Below are 21996 nucleotides of genomic sequence, written 5' to 3'. Positions count from 1 at the left end.
TTAGGGGAATTGAGGCTAATATATTACCATATGAGTCTCAAGTTTTTTATAAAAGTGATTAAAATGTATTATTTTTCCGTCTCTTAGCAAATTGCAACACATGTAGTTTGGGCTTTTCTTGCTCTTTGTACTGTTTGTTATTGTTACCACTTTGGCCTTATTCCTTTGTGTAATCCATTGCCTCTAGCATGATATATTGCTCTTATTAAGTATAATAAATATTTTTTAATAAAGCTGAGTCACTAAAATGTTGAAATCCTTTCCCCAGTGTTCGGTTCATTGATGGTTATTATTATGTTGTCTGATCTGTAAGTGCATGTTTTAACTTTCTCGATCATCCCATCCTCTTATTTACTGTGGGTAAGAAACTCCTGTGGAAAATATCTGTGGCTGTGGCATCATGGGTGACAGCTCTGAACCTTCAATTTTGTGCTCTTCCTCTGAGTAATTTTTCTTCTTTTTAGACTTTTTCTTTTCCTTTTTCTCTTCCTTTATTTGGTATTCCTCCTCTATAATTAAAAAAAAAAAAAATCAGAAGAAAGGGTGGGGAATTAGCCATTTGAAAAAGTATAAATTAACTTTGCTTATAAAAGGACTTGGGGTACTCACTAACATAGCTTTTTTTTTTTTTACTGGCTAAGGGAAGGAATTGCACCTAGAGAAAGAAAGTGAAAAGAAAGCAGAAATCTGACCACAGAGAGGAGACTACTAAAAATTCATTTCTTCCCAGGTAATGTTTTTGTTCAATAACACAAAGGTTTATAATGTCCTTTGTAAGTTGTGAACTGCCTCTGAACTATACGACCATATAGTTTGAAGTTAAAATTAACTGCATGCGAGCAACGTTATCTATGAAGACGGAGGGGGCTGTAGAGAGCTGGTGCTTCCGACAATTTGTGATAGATTCTTGGAGCCCCCTGTGCTCAGATTCATAAGTCTGAGTCATTATCGTTTAGTCTGGTGGCTAATCTCAGTGTGTTGTTGGGTCCCTGGACCTAGTGTATGAGCTATCAAGATACCATTTATTTAGGTACTATTTAACATTTCTTGGGAGAGATAAGTTAAATACCGTTTAGATATAATTAGGACTGTCTTCCATGGCCTCAAGAAGTCTAGGCTAAACCTAGGGAATAGAAAAGATAGTGAGGTTGTGGAAAATTACTAAGATAAAAGATCCAGATTTTCTTTCCTCTTTGCAGTGAACTAGCAGTATGATCTCTGATTAATCTTTTTATTTGTCTCATTCTGTTTTCTAAGTTTTTAAATGGGTAATATTGGGTGAGCTTTAAAGCACCTATGGCTTTAAAATTCTACTGCTATCAACTTTGATTATTCATGCTGTCCATTTATATTATTTAGTGCTGATGTCAATTAACATCATTAATATTCATTCATTCACACATTCATTGCTAACGACTTTAAAGGAAAGATTGTAGGTAGAAGAGGTTTGGGGAGCAATACGAGGAATTAAATTTTGGACTTAGACTTTGAAGTAGAGATGCTGAGCAGAAAATAGGTCTAGGCTCCGGATGAAAATCTGTGACAGTTGAGAGATGCTGTTCAAAGCCAAAGAGACTGAGTGAAAGAGACCACCCAGGGAGTGTGTGCAGATAGAGAAGAGGATTGAGTCCTGGTTCTTCCAGTGTCAGGAGGAATCTACAAAGGAAACAGGAGGAATGACAGTGGAGGTGAGGGAGGTGTTTTCCTGTATGTAGGTATATATTGTGAAATAATCACAATAAGTCTGGTTAACATCCATCACCACATAGTTATGATTTTTTTTCCTTGTAATGAGAACTCTTAAGATTTACTTAAACTTTCTTAACGACTTTCAATATAGAATACCATATTATTGTAACTTTCAAATATATAATATCTTATTATTAGCAACTTCCAAATATATAATACCACATTATTAACTATAGTCAACTGTTTTTCTCAAATACAAGTATTACACAGAATTGAAGAAAGTTCTTCCAAATCAGGATCAGTGGATTCGATGCATACTGAAATAATATTGGTATTACTTTTCAAGAAAGGCAAAGATTTGAAAAGACGTCTGAAAAACATTGATGCAATCCTAAGTCTTCCTACTAATGCAAGAGTGAGGGTGGTAGGGAGAGTCTTTGAAAAGGATTACACCAAAGAGCTGAGCACGGAGCCTGGGAACAGTGTTATAGCTCTGAAAAATTGACAATAACACATGCTTGAAGGTGGTACATATGTACAAAAATACATTGCCAAAGATGTTAAAGGAACAAATATGTGTTCCTTTAAAAATAAATAAATAAATGAGAACTTGATTCTATGTTCAAAGACTTTCTCTTAAATGGCCGACTTTTTAAAGCACTGAAGAGGCTAGAACAGAACAGGATAAAAAACAGACCTATATCCTTGGGCAGCTGACAGTGTGTGCATATGTTTATATGAAATGCATTTTCTAAAGAGATAGGGATTTTGAGGTCAGGATTAAGAAATCCAAAATTTCCATTATCCAAGTAAAGTGAGTTCTAGTTCGTGACACTTGAGATTCAACTGTCAAGGAAGAAAGAGCACAGAGAACACTGGGCCTACCCCGACTTTATTTGCAAGTTTTACGTTTTTAAAAAATGCTTTTTAAGTTGGACCAAAAAGAAAGATATAGAGAAAAGAAAATAAGAGCACAGAGAACACTGGACCTACCCTGACTTTATCCACAAGTTTTAGGTTTTAAAAATGCTTATTTTGTTGGACCAAAAGAAAGATATAGGAAAGAAAAACAAGAGAGGAAGGAAGAAAGGAAGGAAGGAAGGAGAAGGAAGGAAGGAAGGAAGGAAGGAAGGAAGGAAGGAAGGAAGGAAGGAAGGAAGGAAGGAAGGAAGGAAGGAAGGAAGGAGAGAAAATTAAAACACTAGAGAAATACTATATTTATCTTCTAAAAATATGCATTTATTTCTCTAAACACTTTGTAAAATATATAAATCTTGACTCGCTATTTATTACCGCCCCAGTATTGTCCAGGGAATAGTAACATTAATTTCAATTGATCACAAATACCATTATTTTATCTTTTAGAAGCAGTTTTATGAATTATTTAGTAAAACCTCTGAGATGTAAACAAAAAAAACGAAAAAATTATTAAAATATAACCAGTTATTCCTGAGGGACTTAATGTAACTTCTCTCCCTTAATTTTCCATCCTCAAAAATTTCTGGAAACTGTTCTTTAGTTGGTGCTAAACGTAATTGGTATTAATTGTAACTTCATGATTCCACTAGAGATTCTAAGAATGAAGTTTGAGCTATGATTCCTGTTGGTTTATGTGTGCTAATCTAAGGTCCAACAATTTTTTCTTAAATATCTTTGAATCCTATATATACTGCTTACGTTTTACATCTGGGTGAAGTAAAGCAGGCTCTAAGTCTCTTAACCTAACCAAGTGTCAGAGGTCCAGAAGGAAGTGACAAAGCCCTTTGGGCAAAATTCAACCCAGCTTTACTGGTTTGGATTCTCTACCTAGAAAACCTTGCATTTAGGTACAAAAGACGTCTAGTGGCTAAGATGTGAGTACATTTTATAGATAGTACATTTTATACATTGTATTGGCCCCAAAATGCCAGAATAAAGCTCTGGAATTATAAAAGAAAATATGCATCCGAGCTAAAATACGTTTTCAAAAATGAGCAAATCTCTTCCCTTCTCCCTCTCTCCCTTGCTCTCTCTTTTTTTCTCTCTCTTTCTCTCTCTCTTTCTCTCCATTCCTAAAGCCTAGGGTTTCTGGCAATAATTCTGACCATTGAGTGGCAAAATTTTAATTACCTACAAGGAAATGTAGTTATTAAAGTGTCTACATTTGGAAGATGTCACAGATGCATCCTTTCACTTGTATTGTAGACTGGGCCCTGGGAGTAGCTTCCAATTAGCTCTTGAATAGAATTTTTAACATTTCTTAGGATAGTCTAAATATAACCCATTACTTTAAACTGGAGCCACGAAGACTGTAACTGCTAGTGGGCGGAGGTTGGTTTACTGGGTAAATAATTTAGCAAACGTCCTTCAACTAGGATTAAGTTTCTGGGAAATTGTGTTATAAAAGTAAATTATGCTTGCTTCAGATCTGTTAATTTGATTTTTCCTTCAGGTTATAATTTTTAAATGTAAGTTTGATATTGGTTTATTGTACATACACCCTTAAAAATGCTTGGTCCTTTGACCATCTCAGATGAGAAACCATAGTTTATGTGGTCTTTAGGGACAACCACCATCCCTCAGACTATATACTTTTTACTATCTACAAATTGAAGTTTGAAATGGGATTTAGGAAGCTGAGAGAATCCACGTTTCCTGTTACCATGACATTTATAACCTATTGCAAATGATATTCTGCTTCTACCGTTGTAAGAAAGTGTCTGATTTTTATAATTCTCGAGATATTGGTTTTCACTTGTTAAAAAGACATATATAACTATCTTATGTAAAATATACATAATCCTGTAAAAAACAGGATCAGTATTATAGTTTCCAAAGTTCGCTTGAATGCATCATGTTATTGGATCCTCCCACCAGGCAGGGTAAGTGGTCTTGCCTCTGTTTTACAGAGTAGGAGATTGAGGTTTACAGATGTTTGATGATGGACAATGAATTTCAGAGTTAATAAAGTTTTTGAGGAATAAAGCAAAGTGAACCAACATAATAGCTATATTTTTGGGAGTGGTTTTTAAATGATTCTATCCTGAAGAAATCTTTCATCTTTTACTAAATGTTATAAAATTATTTACTGTTCAGAGGGAAAAAGAAAAGAGACACCTTCCCCCATCCTCCCAAATCCTCCTCAGGAATAACTGATAATAGCAAAGATCTTTTTGTACAAAGACACAGTATTCCAAAGGAACCCACAGCTCTCTATGTAATCAGTTCAATGAGCCCAGCTATGATGTAGTCCTTTGAGATGATCCCATGTTGATTCTTGTTAGGATTCCCAGATACAAAAAATGGTATGTAGGATTCCCAAATGAGATTTTCCTTATTTACATCTCAATACATGAGGAAGATTATGGATCTTATTTCTCACAATATCTTGTCCTGTTTTAAACAGGAGTCAACAATCCATGCTCTTCGATTTATTGACTTAGTGCTGGATTTCCATTCTTATGAAATTCAATTTGTAGTAGCTAATTCTACCTGTTTCTGGTTATTTTGACATCTTCCAAGTTTTCTTATACCCTTCAAATAAATGTCTTTGTCTGCATTAGAGATATATTTACCTGGATATGTGGCATTTTCTGATATCAAGAACAAATGGCATCTAACAGTTACATTTATCAACCACAAATTACACTGTTTCAGAGTTCGAGCAGAGAGGTAGCCAGACTGTGGGTCATTATAACTGAAAAGCAGTCCTGGGAGTCAAGCGTGGAATGCCTTTTGTCCTTTAATCATATATTTTGCATCTCCCTAGGGAGTGGTGAGAAAGTCTTCGTGTTCTTTTACTACCCCCACACTATTGGTCTCATCTCCCAGCTGAGTCTCTGCTCCCAACTTTCTTCCTTCATAGTTAGCTGTACTCTAATTTTTATTTTTAGGGCCGCCATTTTTTCTTTGCTTTTCAGCAAATGGTCTGTGAGCAGGGAAATTTATTATGCCCTGGTGAGGTAAAATCATGCCTGGAATTCTTGTCATTTTCATGTTACTAAAGCAGTATTTTGATTGTTAATTTAAAAAATTCCGTGTTGCTAAGAGCGTATATCTTAAAAGTTCTCATCACATGAAAAAATTTTTTTTAACTATGTGTGATGATGGATGTTAACTAGACTTTTTTGTGGTAATCACTTCGCAAGGTATGCAAATATCAAATCATTATGTTGTACGCCTGAAATTATAAAATGTTATTTGCCAATTATACCTCAATAAAAATGCACATATTCTGATATTACAAAAATAGTACTATATAAATGAAGTATTGAATAACTGGTAGAAAGTAACGCCTTTGTAGACCTTCGTTCTGTTCTTCCTTACTGTAGAGCTACTGATCCTTTTACAATCTCTCTTTTTTTTCTCTTTCTTTTTTAACCAGTTCACCAATGTTAGGATTCATTGGTCCACAAAGGCCTTGAGGACATGTCTGGCCCAGGACTTTGAGAAAAGGAGGAGGAGAAGCCATCCCCATTTTAAATATGATTAAGGGATTAGCTGTAAGAGTTGTATGCATTTTTCATAGCTTACCAGGCAAAAGGGCAAAACCTTGATGTTCCCATAGTTTAGCATAGTGTGAACTGGTATGAAGTGAATTCTGCAGAAGTAGTTCTTGAGCACAACAGAGCAAAATTATTGTTCTTGGATTCAAGTGCTTGTGAAATATTTCCCTCTACTGGCTGGCTGCTGAAATTACTTTTAAGAAATCATATAGAGGACCTGACTTGTTACCTGCTCTCAAAATTTGCTGCATTCTCACCTTTAGCAACCTATTATTAAATGCTTTCTTGAACCTTTCCTTTCTTTTTAAATAAAACTTTATTGAGCTCCCTATTTGCCTAAATTAGGTGTGTCGGGAGTACTGCTGCAGAGAGGATGTTATGATTTTATTTACAACACATTTGAAATTTGCCCTCAGAAATAACCGCTGTAGCCCTGTATCATTTCGGTCAAATTCATGATTTTCAGGTGAGAGAAATGGATAAGAGGACCTCAGCGCACTAATGGCCATGCTGTCTTAACTCTGGACAATTTAATTCAAAGAGCAGAAGGCTCATGGTGTCCAGTAAGAGCAGAAAAATTGCAGAAAATTAGTCTTAAAACTCTGTGTAATAATAGTGAGTCTGTAGATTGGTCAGCAATCTCACTTTGGTCTTTGGCTAATAGGGGCTTTCCTCGTTTTTATGAAGCGAAGGCAGAGGCATCTAATTTGGGATCCAGACATTTTGGCGTTTTACTCCAACAATTTAACTGGAAACCCTGGTGCCTGTGGTCTTTGGCACCCGCAGGACTATGTTGTGAGTATTAGTTTATCATGCCCAGTTCTTCACCCACACAGTACGGAAATAGCCTGGGGTGACCAAAAGGCAAACCCAACTCTAATTGCTAGAGAATTGAAAATGAACACACACAGTCTTTATATACAGTCTTTAAGACCACACTGTTTTAGTTATATATATCCTAATGCTGAATTTTCCTGAGACTAAAAGACTTTTAATTTATGTTTCAATTTAGGTAATTTACTTCCAAATGTAGGTAATTGCAAACATGATTTTAAGGCAGTTAAAGAAACCCTCAGTTGAAAATATTGTAGTCGATGCTCTGGATTTGCATCTGTACCTTCCATTCTCGATATTATTTTTCATTTACTCCAGGCAAGGGGTGGGGGGGTGTCACATTTTATTCACAAAGTTCACTGCTGTAGTAAATAATGGTGGATCATCTTGGTTCAAGATACCTGAATTTAGATGTGAGGGTTAATTTGGCAACTCATCTTCAATCTCATAGCTAGTTCTGAATCAATCCCACTTTCCACACTCAGTCTGACTCACCGGCGTGGGTTATGAATGTAGACTTATGATCGTGTACGCAGACTAAGACCCTTGCCTTTTCCTAGTGGGAACCTTGGGCACATTGCTTCTGGGAGTTTCATTTTTCTCATCTCTCAAGTAGATGTCTTATACAGTAACACATCTCTACTGTACAATATGATCATGGTGATCAAATGAAGATTAAACATGTTAAGTGTTTGGTATATAGTAAACACTCAAAATGTTGTTATTTGCCCTAAAGATATCAATTGTTGAAAATACATTATTTTGCAGACAAGTCAAATTGGGTACAAAAGAATAATCTTGTAGCAAGTCATCAAGTATAAATCCTAGAGTGTGTGTTGATACAATCAAATTAATTTAGTATTATTAGATATATATACACACACATATATATGTATATACAAATATAGACATATATATACATACATACATATATATATGTATATATATATATATAGTTCTTACTGTTATTGTTGTTTTGGGTTTATTTGGAAAAGGGTGTAGTGTTGCCAAAAAAAAAAAATGTTTCCCCATTTACATGGATAAAATCTATATCCTCCTTTCTTTGGTTTTGCCTCATTACTCCTGACTGCTATAAGGTTTATGTTTTTTGGCTACTTATTGAGTCTAATTTGTGAGCCAGGTCTAGAAAAAATACTAGAAATTTTCTTAAATGACAAATGTTCTTGGTGCTGTTTAACATGGAATTACTGCAGTCGCTCTTTTCTTTTATGAACAGAGATCTTTAAATTAAACTTTTATGATCGGCAGATCCCTAAAACTTGTAAAGCAGAGAAACATGTTCTAAGATCAGAAATGTATTCATTTCCGCTCCTCTGATTTCATGGTTTTTGAAATTAAAAAAAAAAAAATTGTTATTCAATGAAATGTCTTTCAAATGTCTTTCAGAGTGGCGCTGAGTGGAAACATCCACTGTGCCCGCTTCATCTAGGTTACTTCTCGCCGGAATGGCCTCCAGCTCATCTCCTTGTGTCTCCTCTTGCCATGTCCAGCGCTGATTCTCCACTATAGTCTGTATGATCTTTTAAAAATGTATAGCTAATCATGTCTCTCTCCTGCTTAAAATCGTTAACTTTTGTTCCTATGCTCATGGGATAACACCAGAAATCCCGACCTTGGCCTCCAGCCTCCTTCCCTCCTTCATCGCAGCCATTTTGCCTGACTCTCTGTAATCAAACCAAACTTGTCATCTTGTTAGTTTCTTGTGTCCCTTTTCATCGAATGGCCTACTAATTTGGTCTTCCCATAGATGGAATATGGTTCTCTTTCTTCCTCTTCCCCCCATTGCTTTACATTAATCTTCATTAGCTAAAATGTCATTTGCTCAGAGACGTTTTTCTTGGACACTTAGGTGTGGTCAAATTCCATATTGTATATCCCTCAGCACATCGTATTTCTTCCTAGCATTTATCCTAGCTTTAGTAAAATAGTTATGTTGTTAGATATTCAATGTCTCCAGTGTTATGTATGTAAGATTTATGAGGGCAATTTTATTGATCAAAATAGGCATGAAATGAAACCTTTGTTTATTCAGAAAGAAAAAGGGAGTCACAGTAGTGTGGAGTGGGTTGTAGTGAATTACAATGAGAGGACATACGAGGATGATGAAAACCCAGAGAGAAAATGTAGTAGACTATTGGGATGACTATCTAGCAGCTTAAAAGAGTTTTCTGAATGGAAAGTTTTTCAAGTTTTGCTTATTTAAGAAGTGTAGAGATCACTGCACTTGTGTCAGGACATGTGGTTCTGTCACTTGCTGGCTATGTAACTTCAGAGAGTCACATATCTCCATTTGCTGGATAAGGAAGGACATGGGGATCAAACCTAACAACATCATAGGTTTGTAAGAGTCTAGTGAAAAATGTGAAAGTACTTCGTAAACTCTAAACATCTATAAATGTATGATCATTTAATTATAGAAAGATTTATAACATGTTTGTGGTAAAACAGTTAATCAGTTCAGAAGGGTAAAAAGCCTCCATCCCAATTCTTCTCTCCAGAGTTATCCACTTTTGTCAGTTTGTGTATGTCCATGTTATTCTAACGATGATCAATAGATTGATCTACTGATTGTTGATATGTTTATAAACAAACAAATATATATATATGTCCTATCTTTATAAATTTCCTTTTTTTTTTTTCCCTTTCCTTCAAGTCACAGTCAAAAATCCACCTCTTCCTAAAAGTCTGTGTAGGCTAATTCCATTACAATTTTTTGATGCCATCAATGTTCTGGTTATTTTTTTTAAAACAAGCGTTTCTTGAATTGTTATGGTGGTCATCGTGTTACACTAGAAATGCATGTGGGTCTAAGTATTTTGTAAGTTTTTAAAAAATTTATTCCTTGTTTATAAATTGCCAAAATCTAAGTTAACGATGAATAACAAGTGTGCTATGGCCTACCCTTCAGAATTCTACTGCCAAATTCGGATCACTATATCAGAATTTGCTTTTGCTACAACTGAATGCTCCTAATGCTGTCTGTGAGATGGTTTGATATGGTTAAAGTGAGATAAAACCTTTCCTTGTAAGGAGTAAGAGAAATTCCTTAACATCAGATCAGTACTGGAAGATTATGTGTTCACCGGAATATGCAAGAATTTTGCCTCATGAATATTTAAAAGATTGTGGTCAGGACAGTGAAACCATCTGGTCAACAGTGACATTACACTATGGAGGCATTTACAGGCCTTGTAAGAGATGACTGGGTTAGAGCCATGACTGTGTTGTAATAATTGCTATTTTGTTTTTAGAGCCAAAAGGAAAGTTTATTAGAAAAGAGGTAACACTCCACAGACAGAGTGTGGTCTCCTCTTGGAGGCAGAGGGAAGAGGGAGAGAGACAGAGAGACAGAGTAAAGGCACTGAGAGGGCCTAATAATTGCTATTTGTTAATGTGGTTCTGTATTTTTACAATGTTCTTTTAAGGACATAGTCACACAAATTCCAGGATTCAAAAATGTGCCTGGAACAAATTTGTTTTTGGCCAGTCAGCATGTCTTTTAAGAACATAAGAAGTATCTTTTTTTCTTTTGAAGAACTGTAATGTCTGTTACAGAGTTGAGTAGCAGATATTCAACAAATACTTCTCACTATCAACTGGCACCTAGTGTCACTAAGAAAACCAAACCAAAACAAAAAACCATAACAAAAACAAAATTAGAATTAGTTTATAAACCACTATCGAAGTGAGACTTACTTCAGCATAACTCTGAGAGTGAGTAAACAGCATGTATAGGAGAAATGCCAAAAGAGTATTCTGTTATTAACAGCAAACAGAGCAACCCAAGACACAGCAGTCACCCCAAGTACAGCGGACTGTTACAGAGCCATAAACAACACCACCTTACAAATAGCAGGTTATAGACACAAACCAAAAAACTGTCTGAACAACAAAAATAATAATAAAATAATAAAAGCAGCAGCCATGATTTAATTCTTACAATAGGTAATGTTTGTTTTAATATATCATCTTATTTTAGTTTTCACGACAGTCTTGTGTAAGTAATTATTATCATATAAATGAAATGAGCCTTGGAGCATTTGTACAATTTGCTCAAGTCACATTGCAAGTAGGTAATAGGGACAGGATTTCAATCCATTCCTATCTGACTTTACCACGTATATTCTAACCATTATTTTCTATAGACCTCTATATCTAGTCTCTTCAGTTAAGAAGTGTGGAGAGAAACGTAAGACCTTTTGGTGACATTGACACAGTTGAATAACAGTAGCTGAAACATCTAAATAAATTTTTAACAAATACAAAGTTTTGGAACTGACTAAAAAATTCCAAGATAATTTAAAATTTATCTCAATCAGGAAGGGGGTTTCCCCAGACTTGGGCTTATTTTCTCTCTCTAATGATGAAGTCACCAGGGCTGTTCGCTTGGCAGTTCCCACAGCCATACTGGAAGGCAGTGTCTTGCACAGGGATGTTGGAAGGCTACTGTTTGTCAGGAGGCTGGACACACCTTTGATCATTACCTACCCAGAATGTCCTTATAATTCCCTGATGAGTCATTTACATTTTATCACTTCCCATTGATCATTAGACCAGACAGCTTTCAAAGACAGGGCCTGGTGTGCAGGTGGACAACAATATAATTCATGCAGGAAATAGCTGCTGCTGCTACATCACAATGTGCTATTCCCTAAAGACATAAGGAGGCGTTACACCCATCTCTTTTAAAGTGATACTGCGCCTTCACAGTGTTGAATTTAAAAACTAAAGAACAATGAAGTGGATGAGAAATGATTCTTCATAATTCAAGGAAATAAAAGGAATCAGTGGTCTAGATGATATAAAAAATAGAAATCCACAAAACCATTTATATTTGATTTTGGCATGCATTACACAATTCCTTCTGTCCAATAGGCATACACATCCTAGTTATGTTTTATTTAATTGAGGTTAAAATATATGTCCAATTCATGGATATATCAAACTTGAGCATTATAGACAGGTGATCAAATGTACGTAGAGTTCAAAGAGCTTCTCTGTATTGAATTGTGTTATTCCAAAGTAATTTGTGCTGTGTGTCACTGAGTTTTCAAAAAGGAGGTTTATAAATAGTTCAGATATTATCTTTGTGCACAAACCAGCCTCAACTTGGCAGTTTTGTTCATTCACTAATTCATGGGACAGAATCCTGTTTATAGACAGGATTCCAATTAATATTCTTTTGGGATTTTAGATATAGTATAGTAGAAAAACTATATATCTACCTCAAAAGTTTAATATCAGCATTAAATGTTGAATATTCATAAAACAATACAAGCTACTACTATCAGTAGTAGGAAGAGCTATAGAATATATGAGAAAGACAATGTAACCTTTGGAACTCATCTGTTGCCTTGTCTAAAAAACTAAGCTGTAGGTATTTATTAATTCATTCAGTAATGAATTATAGAGAACCACTTATGTCCCAGACAGTGTTGTAAGTGTTGAAATGAATCAGTGACTAACACAGGCCAAATTTTTGCTTTATGGAGCTTATATTCCAGGGATCATGCAGAGTGGTTTTTTTTACTCTCTTTAAAACATTGCTTTTGCCGGGTTACAATCTTTTTCTTTTTTTTTTTTTTTTTTTGACTTTTCAAAGAAAAGCTTCATATAAAGATGATGAAATTTATTTTTATGTGAACAAGACTTATTATTTTGTATGTTTATCTATCTATCTCATCTCTCCCATTAGACTCTAAAGTTTAAGGTCAAGACTGGCACTTGGCAAGTTTTTCATTGTCACTCCATGCCTAGCACAGCGTCTTCTTGTAAATAACACAAAGTAAAAAAAATTTGCTGAATGGCCAGTAACAAATTATGGAACTCTGTTTTATTATTTTGTAGTCTTATTTTCTGTACATTCAAAGATAGCTAATAATACAAGGTGATAACAATAAGTGCCAAATTAAGGATGTATAAAAGATATGCTATGCAAGTTCCACTGGGAGGGATCTCATTTTACATTAGTGATTATGGAAGCGAGGAAATGAACTTAGTCTTGAAGAATAAGGTTCAGGTAAAAGAGAAGGAGGAGGGCATTACCAGTGGGTGAGTGGAAATTTCCTGCTTGAAAGATTACCAAGAGCCTTGGGAATTTTTACTCTATTCTCTAGGCAATGGTAGGTTATGAAGGTTTCTGACATGTAATTGGTGAAAATGGTCTTCCCAGCTATACTTGGAGCTGTTGCCTAAATTTAGAATTTAGAAATGATTAGAATTTAATGTAATTTAATAGAATTTAATTAGAATTTAATATGTCATGTAGTCTATTAGGTGGATTGCCATCAGCATTAAAAAAATGAAAAATAGAACACAATACAAAGTATTAAAGTATATTGCTTATAGTGAGGCTAAGTATTGTTTTATAAAACTTCCATTTCAATTGTGCACATGTGGGTAAATGTGCATGGGGGCAACTAGAAATGGATTTCAGCCAAAAAGTTTAAAACCACTAAGCTAGAGTCCTTAATGTGATTCTTTACTAGTGAGCACATCTTTCTTTTCTCCATAGCGGAAATAGCTGTATTCCAACTAGCAACTGTACACGCGCGCGAGCGCGCACACACACACACACACATATTACCATATACATATCAGATTATCACATACAGAGGCCAGATTGTGTTTTGTCAAAGATAAAAACCAAAGAAGTAATGATGTGATTTTATTCAGGCTGCTGCAACAGGGAGAGTGCCACAGACCTGAAGGTCAGTGTCTCAGCCGGGTGTTTTCGCCTGAGACATCTATAGGAGGAAATAGAAAAGATACAAGTGGGGCATTTTACAGTTAGAACTGTTTTGTAATCAAGGGAAGTCTCGGTCAGTTATCTGTGTAGGAAATGTTTGTCTGTGTGTCTACCGATTTCAGGGGGGACAAACAGTTTTAATCTCAGCTAAATTATTTGTGAGACACAGAACAGAGAGTCGGAAGGTCTGTGTTTGTTCTTGTCTGTAGGTTCAGGCAAAAGGGAAAAGGTCTGTGCTTGTCCCTGTCATAGGTAATCAAAAGAGTTATCAAGAGTCTAATGGAAGTCATGAGAAAGAGTGAATCTTATCTATGTCATATGGGAAAAGGTGATTGTGGTAAATCCTTTCTCAGAACACAAGAGTGGGGGAACTTTTTAAAACTATAGCTGTTTTCCAGAAGCATGAAGCTCAGGTAAACTTCAACATTAGTTTTTTTTTCTGGATTGGCTTTTAAGAAAGTATAGAACCGAATTTCTGGCCCACATTCTACAAGTGGTTATACTTAAGAGTATGTATCCAGCCAATTTCTTGGATCATAGCTGATGGTGGCTAACACTGCTCAGCATATAACTCTGTAACAGAAAAATTCTTTTTACTCTGAGAATAATTGGTGCTGGAAAAGATGATTTAAAGTGAATCTATTTAGAGGGCAAAATTTAATATTAGACAATAAAAACAAAGTTTGAATGGATATTTATCTTGAAAAATGAAACAAAATGATGAAATAAATTGATCATATCAATTATTTAATAGCATGCAATTTGTAATTCAACTATAAGCTAACTTTAGAACAAAGAATGGATGAGACATTGATTTTTCTGACATACTTGTATCGTATCTTCATACAATATTCCTTTATTTGTGATTTTCATAGCACAATTTTATACCATTTGCAAAAAATATTCAAGGCCTTATCAGTTTTCTGAAATGTCGTTCAAGGCTTTGATATTCGCTTTATTCATTTTTGAAGTGCCTGTGTTTTCTTCTCTTCCTCATTTGATAAGTGGTCTAATTCTACTAAATGTTAACTTGTCAATGGCTTTGCCTAAGCAATACCATCAGTCCTTACATCAGATTTATATCTGGTGTATGCGATGTCACCCTGTAGCCGATTTGTATTGAATGTATTATATTGCTGGATATTTAAAACAAAAACATTGACCTAGTGTGTGGGCTATTTAAGTGAGTACAAATTTTCTTGGTTCTGTAGTCAATATTTTCCTTTATTTTGTGATGACCCTCATTATTCTATCTAAATTTCTAATCATGAAAACTTCAAAAGTTACCCCTCTGCATTTTATATGCTTTATTTCATGTAACTCTCACCTCAACTCTATAAGGCAGTTGCTATTATCATCTCTAGTACACAGATGAGAAAAAGAGGAGGCTTTGAAAATTTATGTAATTTGCCCTAAGTCCCAGGGTTACCAAATGGCAAAGCCAGGAATGTTCAATAACACAGTTTATATGCTTTACTGAAATGAAATGCTAGCTAGCCTTCTCCTCACCAAGCCCACCCATTTTTATTTTTCCTACCCTAAGTTTTCTCTTTGCCTGGATTTCCTTATCTACTTATTGGAAATTTAGTTTTATCTTGTTATATATTTTTAGCTGATTTAAGATCTTTGTAGGAATAAAAATAAGAACATATGCATCTTTTTTTTCAAAGCAAGCATCTTTTTAAAGATAATCTGAAAGAAAATGTGCTGATTATATGCACAGGTTCTGGCATCCTATGAACTAGAGTTCAATTTCTGGCTCTGTCACTTATTAGCTGAGTGATTTAAGGTTAAGGTTTAAAGCTTCAGTGTCTTCATTCATAAGGCTGTTTGAGGATTAAATACAATAATATGTCTAAATTGCATAGCATCCTGCCTTTTACATGGAAGGCACCTAAGAAACATTTCCATCATCATTGTTTTTATACTGGTGACAAGAGACGGCGAAGGTGGGGAGCAATCCAGTGAACAGTGACCTAGACTGAGAAAAACCAGCCCTGTTTTATTCTAAGTTTCACTACTATTATGTAACTTTTATTTGTCTCCATTTTTAAGTCATCAAGATGAGAAAACCATTATTTTTTTCCGGTTGAGAGAATTCTTAAAACTTCTTTGGAAAGGCACCATCTAAATTCATTCTATCAAGTTACAAGTAATTTATTATTTTGAAGATAGACAATATAGCATCAAAGTAGGTAACTGTGAGTCTCAAAGGAAAACAATAATAGTCCTAGGCTGACTAATTTTGGGTGCTTGTGTCATGCTACACTACATTAGTGTGACTAGAAAGTCCACGGGGGACAATCCTTTTCATCGTGGTGGTGGTAGGCAAAGCTTCCTTGAACAGTTAAGAAGATTTATTTTAGGCTACATGATTCTATAGTGATTAAATTCTGTTCTCATTTAGACCTACATTTCTAAATAAGAACTGCATTTTAAGTTTCAACTTTAAATTTTAAGACATATTTTATGGTCCTGAACAAAAGCAACATTCTCAAGTACCTCTGAAAGGTCTAAGGTAGATGATCTATGTAACTTCAGTTAGGAATCAAAATAGCCAGACCACTCTTTCCAGTGAGAAGACTGTTGAGTTGAATTGATAGTCTTTGAAAAGTTTTTTTTTTTTTTAAATTTCTTATGGTAACAGGAACAAAAATATGGATTTGAGTCAATTTTTCAACAAATAAATTTTCCTGAAATATCTCAGCATTTGTCGTGACTTATATCCTCTTAACAAAGAAAGTTATCTTAACTGTTCCCTTATGAAAAAGCATAGAGTAAGAGAATTAAGAATGTCAATTACAAATGAGATAGTAGATTTATAAATTATTCAGAGTTGCAGAAATTCTGCAATCTTGCAATACTAAAATATTCTGACTTTTAAAGAATACTATCAACTGTTATTAACATATAAATATTTTCTTAAATGTAAGCCTGCCCTCGCCTGACATTTGTAGGACCTGAGGCAAGAGTAAAATGGAGGTCCATGGCCCTTTCTCTCCCTGCCTCTGTCTCTATCTTGCACCCTATAGGGCCTGGCTTGCAGGCACGTGGACACCCCAGCCACATAGCCAAGGTCCCTCCTCACCTGCTGTACATAGATGACCTTGACCACCCCAGGAGCCTAGGAGTAAACACATCAGTGGCTCAACTAATCTGGAGCCTTGTTATCACCTGGAAGCTTGTTAAAAACACAGAATCTCAGGTCCTGTCAAGACCAGCTGAATGATAGTTTACTTTTTCATAAGATCCTTAGGTGATTTGTATGCAAATTGCAGTTTGAAAACCTCTGCTCTTAAGTGGGAGTTTGAGGAGAAAGGCTTCCATATCTTCGGTTTAAGAATGGCACAATTAAAATGCCCAGTTCCTCCTTGACCACTGAAGAGACTGAGAAGATTGACCAATGAACAGTTGTGCTCAGTTTCTTGTTGCACTTACATATGTGGCAAATATAGGCTGATTTTCCATCGTGTGTGTGTGTGTATGTGTGTGTGCAATATTTCCAGTAGGATAATTTTTCCTAAGCTGTTTTCTCAGTTGGAATATGCTCCACCTCACCCTACTCCATCAATATCCAATTGCACCAAGATGGCCATCTCTTCTCTGAAGACCATCTCAATGCCCTCTAAAGAAGATCTTCCCATTATGTGGCACCATCATCCTTATTAAAAACCTCTGGTAGACCATATATTGAATTGTGCTTTGGTTATGCAACTAAATCTTCCACTACACTATCATTTCTGAGGTAGAAACTGATTCCTATTCACCTTTAGATCCTCTGTTATTCATAGCTCGAGTTCATGGGGTTTATAATCTGCATCTTTAAGTTTATTTTTCATGGTACCTGCAATTCTCTGTTTGTGCTGAGAAAGGAAATGAAAGTAGCCCTGCTATTTTAATGAAGGTAAATTTTACTCATAAGTCTTATCACATTTAGGAAAGCGTACGCCTTTTGTATTCTCATGTAAAATTGTGCTTCTGTCTGACTGGGCAATCATGAAGAGAAGTGCCAGGCCCAGAGTGTTCTTTGATGGGAGTGCTCGAGCAGCTAGCTCTAGTTCTGTCAGTATGACAGTATTTAAATGGGAGAATAGCTTTAGCTTGAGACATAAACATTAGATATAGAAGGAACAGAATTGGAGAGAAAATGGAAAATGAAAAATGGAAATGTAAAGGCAAGCTAAATTTCTATGACTAGTCTAATCCTTTGGGTCCTCATGCTCATGGATTAAAATTAGGGAAGCAAGGCGGTATAGAAGACAGGGCAGTAAACTTGAAAATGGATGACCCGTGCTCTGGTTTTGGCTCTTCTGCTAATTTACTGAGTGCCTGAGAAACTCACTAAACATTTTTGGGTCTCTGTTGTCACTTGTGAAATATGAATAGTTAGCATCAGTGCTTCTTAACCAGAGATGAAAGCTAGAATAATGTGTGGAGTTTGTTTAAAGACACATGGCCTGGTGTATTCACTAGGTTTGGGTCCCAGGCATCAGGTGTCTTTTTAACATCCATTTCTGGTTAAGAATCAGTAGGTTAATGCTCTCTTAATATTCCTTCTAGTTCAAATATTCCCTGATTTAATGACTGTCAACGCCATAACAACTGCATGGTCAGGAGTCTATGTGTGTGGTAGACAGTGCTGGCAGTGCCCTTCTTCCTTTAGAAAAACAGACCTAAAGTTTTTGGTGTAGCACATGCTTTCGAGAATAAAAATGACATTTTCCAGCTTCCCTTTGCTTATGGCACACACTAAATTCTGGCCAAAGGGAAGTGGTCTGTGTAAATTCTGAAAGTGCCCTTTAATGAAAGAAATGTGCCATTCTTCCTTCTTTTTGCTGACTATAATGCATAAATGATAGCAAAAGATAGGTCAGCCATATTAGTCCATGACGTAGGAGCTGCAAGTCAAAGATGGACGGGAACCAAGACAGAAGTGGCCTGGGTCCAACATGCCATGGAGTGCCGTGTCAACCATGAACTTACTGCCTCCAGGCTTCCTTCCATGTGAGAGAAATCTATTATTATCTCCTTAAAGTAACTGCTATTTTGTTTTTAGTTTTTCTTTTAGCCAAATCCATTTTTAAACTAACACAATGTGGAGCAGGAAAAGACTTTAGGGATTCCAATTATGTTTCCCAATTTACGTGTCAGCATGAATTGGAATGTCTATTGACTATGGCTTTTTGTTTTCTACTTCTATAAGTGTTGTATATCTGTAAGACTGAGAAAAAATTTTTTATTTCACAGAGAGCACTTCTTTTATAGCCAAAAACTGATGGAGGGTTATCACAATTGTAGGAAACACAATTTTTAAAAAACGATTTTATCTTATTCTCTACATATACTGTATACACATGCGAACACATAATATTTGGCCCCTAAAATAGCCAGTTATCATCAATTTTGTATGAAACTTGGTGGACCTTGAACTACAGTGAAATACCAAGAACAATCATTGAAAATATATACTCTGTTGCTAACAATTGTTATTATTGGCAATGAGCAAACATGTGGTGTTGAGTTTTTAAAATACTTCTCTATATTTATCAAATGTTTGGGTTAGAGAAGAACTCATTAGAAAAAAATCTAATCATTTTCCTTCTCATGTATAGTTGAACGAAACACACACACACACACACACACACACACACACACACACACACACCCCATATACACTATAACGGAATTTGGGCTTTTTGCACATTTGAGTTTCTGATTGGAGACAGGGTTGGGAGGATGGTGAAAATAAAATTAGATAAATGCTTATGTATATATTAGGTTCAGGGGATAAGATCTGCCAAATTCTGAGATTAGAAGTCAAGTGAATGACTTTTTTGCTATTTCCAAAACTTTCTTAATGAATAGTGGTCAAGTACCACAGTAGATATTTGAGGAAATTTAGTAAAATCTCTCTCTCTCAATCTCTCTTTCACTCTTTCATACACATACACATACATCCCACACCCTAAAACAAACTCATCCTCACATACAGAATAGAAACCGAGCCAAATCAAACCATACAAAAAAAAAAGTAAGGGAGGGGAGGAGAGAGGAAGTAGAGACTAACTATGAAGAACTCTCTCTTTTTACCTTCGTTCCTCTCGTCTGGGTTGGTGTAGATGGAAGCCGCAGTAAATAAGGAAAAGATAACAAAGGCCAATAAAATGAATGCCATTTCCAGATTGGTGAATGGAAGCTCCATGAATCACCACAAATGTCTTCACCTTCAAGAGAAACCAAACATTGGCTTAGCACACTCCCATTCGGAGAGAGTTTGTTCAGCAAATATTTATACGAGATATACTAAATACTTCTGTGTACCTGAACGATACATTTGGGACTGGCAAAAATGGAGTGTGCTCTCATATTTTGAGATTTGGCATAACTATTGGTGTAACTGAATGGCAGAGTCAATTTGTGTCGATACACTTTTGTGAGCTTTTTGGACACAACTCTGTGAGTAAAGATAAGGTATAATTCATTGTGGGAAAAAAGAGGAAGTAATGTTGATATCTTATCTGATATGACTATACCCAGGTTCGGGGTAAAATCTCTGGTTCGTGTGCCTGAAATCACCTGGCATTTGGTAGCCGGATGATACATACACGATTGAAACAATTTTTAATGATAAAACCACAGACCTCAGAGTAGCTAGATCAGATCTAACCCATATAAAAAAAAATGTGTTTATAATTCAACCGTAAGGACTTCCAATTTCAGGCTTCAAGAAGTAGAGCTCGTGTATTTGTAAAGGAAATAGTAGTTCCTTTGGAGGAAAATTATCGCATTATCCAGTTAGAAATAACCTCTCTCTTTCTGTCTTCCAGAGTTTACTACGCAAATTCCAAATATTTAAGCTGCTGCCAACATATGTGGAAATGTTATAATTTTAAGAACACCCAGAGAAAGAGATTTCACATCCTTTCACTGTAACTCATCCCAAATTCTTCATTTACTGTCTATTTTAAAAATGTTATTTATTGGAGTCTTTCACCTAAAGGTTCAAGTTCAGAAATACCGAGCAGATAATCCAGAGAGTTCTCTATACTCTCCTTCCATCCCCACCATTTCTCCTATTATTAACAGCCTGCATTAGTGTGGTACATTTATCACAATTAATGAACCAATATTAATACATTTTCAATTATGAATTATGAAAATTTATTTCATAAATTATGAAATTCATAATTTACATTAAGATTCACTCTTTGTACAGTTCTGTGGGTTTTGACAAATGCATGCCAGCCACCATTACAGTGTCATACATAATAGTTTCTCTCGTGCTTCACTTATTCATCCCTCCCCTTCCTCTCCTTCGCCCTGGAAATCTCTTTACTGTCTCTAGTTTTGCCTTTTCAAATTGTCATGTGGTTGGAATCATACAGTATGTAGCTTTTTCAGACTTCCTTTTACTTAACAATAAGCATTTAAGGTGCTCCACGACTTTTTATGGCTTGACAGCTCATTTCTTTTTTTTTTTTTTACCACTGAATAATATTCCATCATATGGATGTACCACAGTTTGTTTATCCATTCACCTATTGAAAGACATCTTGATTGTTACCAGTTTTTGATGATTATGAATAAAGCTTCTATAAACATTCCAGTGCAGGTTTTTGTGTGCCCATGTTTTTTCAATTTAGGAGCTTTTGATGGATCGTATGGTAAGACTGTGTTTAACTTTGTAGGAAACTACCAACCTATCTTCTAACGTGGCTGTACTATTTTGCGCTTCCACCAGAAATGATTGAGCATTCCTATTGCTCTGCATTCCTGCATCAATTTGATATTGTCAGTTTTTAGATTTTATTTATTCTAATAGGTGTACAGTATGTCATTATTGTTTTCATTTATAATTCCTTAATGATATATTATGTTGAAAATCTTTTCATATACATAGTTGACACTATATATCTTCTTTGTCTTTTATTCAGATCTTTCACCCATTTTTAAATAGAATTGTTTTTTTACTGCTGAATTTTAAGAGTTTTTAAAAATATATTTTCGATCCAAGTGCAGTATCAGATAAACATTTCCCAGTTTCTCCCGTTCTGTGGCTTGTTTCTTCATCCTCTTAAAAGTGTCTTTTGCAGAGCAGCTTTATATTTTAATAAAGCCCAACTTTTTATGGATCATGTTTTTGGTTTCATCCAAAAACTCATTGCCAAACCCAAGGTCATGTAGATTTTCTTCTACCTTATCTTCTAGGGTTTATAGTTT

General features: G+C 35.4%; 1 long non-coding RNA gene across 1 annotated transcript in view; it reads right to left on the bottom strand.

The window, feature by feature from the left end:
* Positions 1 to 324: 324 nt before the first annotated feature.
* Positions 325 to 21996, bottom strand: part of LOC120613468 (uncharacterized) — a 34787-nt gene continuing 13115 nt past the window's right edge. The window contains exons 2-3 of the long non-coding RNA XR_005655713.1: positions 19867 to 20000; positions 325 to 509 (exon numbers count right to left, since the gene is read on the bottom strand). This is a non-coding gene — a long non-coding RNA (uncharacterized LOC120613468). The remainder of the gene's footprint in view (positions 510 to 19866; positions 20001 to 21996) is intronic.

The sequence above is a fragment of the Pteropus medius genome, unplaced genomic scaffold (assembly GCF_902729225.1).
Source record: "Pteropus medius unplaced genomic scaffold, Ma_sr-lr_union100, whole genome shotgun sequence".
NCBI classification, from domain to species: Eukaryota; Metazoa; Chordata; class Mammalia; order Chiroptera; family Pteropodidae; genus Pteropus; species Pteropus medius.
The sequence above is the reverse complement of the archived record's forward strand: the minus strand, read 5'-3'. Positions and strand labels throughout refer to the sequence as shown.